The sequence below is a fragment of the Capsicum annuum genome, chromosome 2, assembly GCF_002878395.1.
Source record: "Capsicum annuum cultivar UCD-10X-F1 chromosome 2, UCD10Xv1.1, whole genome shotgun sequence".
NCBI classification, from domain to species: domain Eukaryota; kingdom Viridiplantae; phylum Streptophyta; class Magnoliopsida; order Solanales; family Solanaceae; genus Capsicum; species Capsicum annuum.
In genome coordinates, this window is record NC_061112.1 from 92,063,385 (window position 1) to 92,067,879 (window position 4,495).

Sequence of the window (4,495 nt, forward strand, 5' to 3'; positions counted from 1 at the left end):
ATAACCATGAGCGACTATGAAATTGTAAGTTTTTTCCTCTTGACCGAATTGTAACCTTCATTAGCAGATTCATTTTCTGTGGTTTCCCTGATCAAACTAGAAGTTACCAAGGAACCATGCATAGCACTGAATAGGGAGCCGTCTAATACACCAGCTATGCCTAACATATGAAATGGGTTCATAAGGATGTTGTGCTCAGCCTAGGATATAATCATGAAATTGAAAGTACCAGATATTCCTAGAGGTATACCATCAAAAAAACCTTCCTTGAACGATTGTGTAGATTAAGAAAACTGCGGTAACAGCTGCAACAGGAGCTGAATATGCAATAACAATCCAAGGTAACATACCTAGACAATAATTAAGCTCCCACTCACAACCCATGTAACAAGCTACACCAAGTAATAAGTGTAGAACAATTAGTTCATAAGGACCACCGTTGTATAACCATTCATCAATGGATGTCGTTTCCCACATTGGGTAAAAATGTAAACCTATAGCAGCAGAAGTCGGAATAATGGCACCGGAAATAATGTTGTTTACATAAAGTAGAGAGCCTGAAATAGGTTCACGAATACCATTAATGTCTACTGGAGGAGCAGCAATGAAGACAATAATAAATACAGAAGTTACCGTCAATAAGGTAGGGATCATCAAAACACCAAACCATCCAATATAAAGATGCTTTTCAGTGCTAGTTATCCAGTTACAGAAGAGTAGGATTTTGCTTTCGTGTCTCTCTAAAATTGCAGTCATGGTAAAATCTTGGTTTATTTAATCATCAGGGACTCCAAGCACATGAGTTTTCTACAAATAAAAATAGAAAATGGAAGGCGTGTTATTCAACATTATAACATGACTAATATACTCGTGTCAACCAAAGTGTATGTGTATCTATTCAAGTTTTTAATAAAGTTGATTGAAAAAATAGGGACTTCTCTACAGAGAATTATAATTTTGATATGATAGTGGGTTGCTCGGGATTCGAACCCGAAAATAGTCGGATGGAGTAGATAAGTTTCTTGTTAAATAAAATAAAAGTTAATCTTAAATTAAATAAACAAGTAAAGATCCCTCCCCAAGCCGTGCTTGCACTTTTCATTGCACATGATTTTCCCTATGTATACATCAGTTCCTTTTTTGTAGAAATTAGAAAGACTTTAAAAAGTTGAATACTCTGTTGATTTACCCTTTATTACTATTACAATCAACATTTCAGAATAGTTAAAATGTTTGATCTCTTCAGCTTTTAGAAAATCAAAGAATGAATCATTGATAATTCGCCAGATCGTTGATAGAAAAAATATCCAAATATCAAATCCAACTTCTATATACTCCCCACAAACTATACGAAGCTCGTGGGAAGGTCAAAGAAAGAATTTGTTCTTCCGACGTTAAGAATTCTTCCAATAATTCTGAGCCTGATCTTTTCAAAAAGTGAGTACAGTACTTTTGTGTTTTCTAGCTAAAATTCTAGCACAAGAAAGTCGAAGTATATACTTTATTCGATATTACATCATTTTTTTGGAAGATCCTCTAAAATAATGAAAAAGATTTCTGCATATACGCCCAAATTAGTCAATAATATCAGAATTTGATAAATCGGACCAAACCGGTTTACTAATGGGATGTCCTAATACGGTACAAAAGTGTGCTTTAGCTAATGATCCAATCAAAGTAATAATTGGAACAAGGTTATCGAACTTTTTAATTGCATTATTTATTAGAAATGAATTTTCTAAAATTTGACTAAGTACCATTGAATAATTTAGTCTCACACTTGAAAGATAGCCCATAAAGTCACGGGAATGATTCGATAATTGCTTTATATGGATCCTTCCTGTGTGAAAGCACAGAGAACAATGACATTTCCAAAAAATGACATTTTGGAAATTTTGGAATAAATGGAATACTCACTTTTGGAAACTAGACATTACCTAATTGCTCTTTTGACTTTAGAAAAAACTTTCTTTATCAATATACTATTTCTTCTACACAAACATCTCCACAATCGAAATTGTTAATAGTTAGGATTCATTAAAAAATTGAGAATCCACTCATGGGACAAGAAACCCTTCCTGCATTAGGCACTAATAAATTTTTAACGTCTAATTAGTTCGGGAATCATTCAAATTAAGAACAAAAGCTCGTTGCTTTTTCTTTCCCTATAATTTAATTGAAGCCGTAGCTCTATCCATTTATTCATTCAACCCAACTTTATTTTGTTCTGTTCCAAGAATTCTAACATGATTTTATCCCATCTAGGAATATTGAAATATTTTCAAAACCTTCCGTTGATATGACATGCTATTTTTACCATTCATTCCCTTTCAGGATCAGTCTGGTCTTCCAAACTTTACCGAGAGTATGGACGAATCTCTTACTTCATCCATATATGTAAAAGACACTAGCCGCACTTAAAAGCCGAGTACTCTACCATTGAGTTAGCAACCCAAAGAAAATATCAAAAAAATGGTGTAGATCCTATCTGAAGAAAAAGAAATAAAGAGATTAGGCAAGACAACCAAAAACCATTGAAAGAAGAAATCTAAAAAAATAAATTCACACTTTCTAATTAATTTAAAAGACAAAATAAAACTAAATAGATCCACTTCATTGATCAATTTATCACAATATATTATATTTGTTCGATACACTGTTGTCAATATAAATATTGAAAAAAAAAATAAAAGAAATTTCAATTGAAAACAATAAAAAAAAGAACTTGTGTTGGATTGGCACTACAAATATAATCCAAACCAAATAAAATCGATAGAAAAAAGTATAGATGAGAGAATAAATAAAGAATAAGTGGAAAAACAACTACAATTTACTTAGATTTATTGAATCCATAATGGATTCAATCAAGTTAAGTGAGAAAAGAAAACTTGATTTGTTTGTTAGCTTTAGGAGAGTTCCAATGAAAAATGGAAAACCAGCCGAAATGCTCGAATTTATTATTTCTAAGATCAATAAAATAAGAGGTTTTGTCATTATAGAACATGGAATTTGATGGAACCAATGATAAATAAATACAAATAGAAAAGGGAAGGGAGGAAATACAAAAAAATAGAAGAGAAAATTCATATATTCTCATAGAATATATATGTTCTGGGACGGAAGGATTTGAACCTCCGAATAGCGGGACCAATACCCGTTGCCTTACCGCTTTGCCTCGCCTCATTTATATTCTATCCGATACTAAAAATGTATATTGCTGGTTTTGTTTGTTTGTCAACTCTAGTCAGAATATCTGTAGAATAGATTAGATTGGTACTGAGATTTTGCTATATTTTTTATATGTGTAGATATAGAATTTAACTTAATTTATTTATCATTACATATAATTCAATTAAGATATTGTATGAAAATATGATTTTTTCGATTCTGTTTTGAGAAAAGGAGGATTTTTGATTGGGTGGGTTCAAAGAAAAATAAGAATTTTTTGTTTACCCTACTTACTTTCCTTTTTCTTATATCAATAACTTAATCAAAATGCAATTATCTCCAAGAACAAAAAGTCTGTTATGCTTAATACCTTTAGTCTGATCGGTATCTGTCTTAATTTGATCTTTTATTCTAGTAGTTTTTTCTTTGGCAAATTACCCGAGACCTATGCTTTTTTTGAATCCAATCGTAGATATTATGCCAGTCATACCTCTTTTCTTTTTTCTCTTAGCCTTTGTTTGGCAAGTTTTTGTAAGTTTTCGATGAGATCCTTAATAATATCCTAAAAAATTCATGATTTATTCGAGAAAAAAATTCTACTATAAATCAAATCAGATATGCTTTACCATTTGAAATCTCTATTCAAACATTGAAATTCTTGGATAGTCATGAGAAATCTGGCTTAACTTATTTTCTTCTTTTTTTTCACTTTCCTTTCGAGTGAAAGACCTTATTAGGCTCCTCTTGTGTATATAAAAATTTGGTTGATGACAAAATCTTATTAGAAAAGAATTTAGAAAAATTCTTTTAGAGAAAGAGCTTCGTTGCTTGGTTTCAAACTAGGATATGTGGTAGAAAAATGGATGATCTATTCTCTTTTTTTTCAAAAAAAAAAAAATCTTCTTGGAGATTGTGTAATTGTAACTCTAAAACTCTTCGTCTACACAATAGTGATATTTTTGTTTCTCTCTTCATCTTTGGATTCCTATCTAATGATCCCATACGTAATTTTGGACATGAAGAATAAAATAAAAAGTTTTTTTCTTGCTTGATTTTCAAGTTTTCTCAGGATTTGGTTTATTCCACACATTTAACTATGGATAAGAACAAAGGATTTTAAAATTTAAAAAAAAATCATCAACAAAAAGAGAGGGATTCGAACCGTGGTATGATTAACTCGTACAACGGATTAACAATCCGCCGCTTTAGTCCACTCAACCATCTCTCCCAATTGAAAAAGATAATTACTACATGAGATAGCACATAAGATAAGGGAAAAAAATCTTTCTTTCTCTCTTTTTTTCTTTCTATATTATATAGTTATGTA

The 4,495-nt window shown here is 31.1% G+C and overlaps 1 pseudogene; it reads right to left on the bottom strand.

Moving 5' to 3' along the window:
- Nucleotides 1-756, bottom strand: part of LOC124896206 — a 4,055-nt pseudogene extending 3,299 nt beyond the window's left edge.
- Between the last annotated feature and the right edge of the window lie 3,739 nt (nucleotides 757-4,495).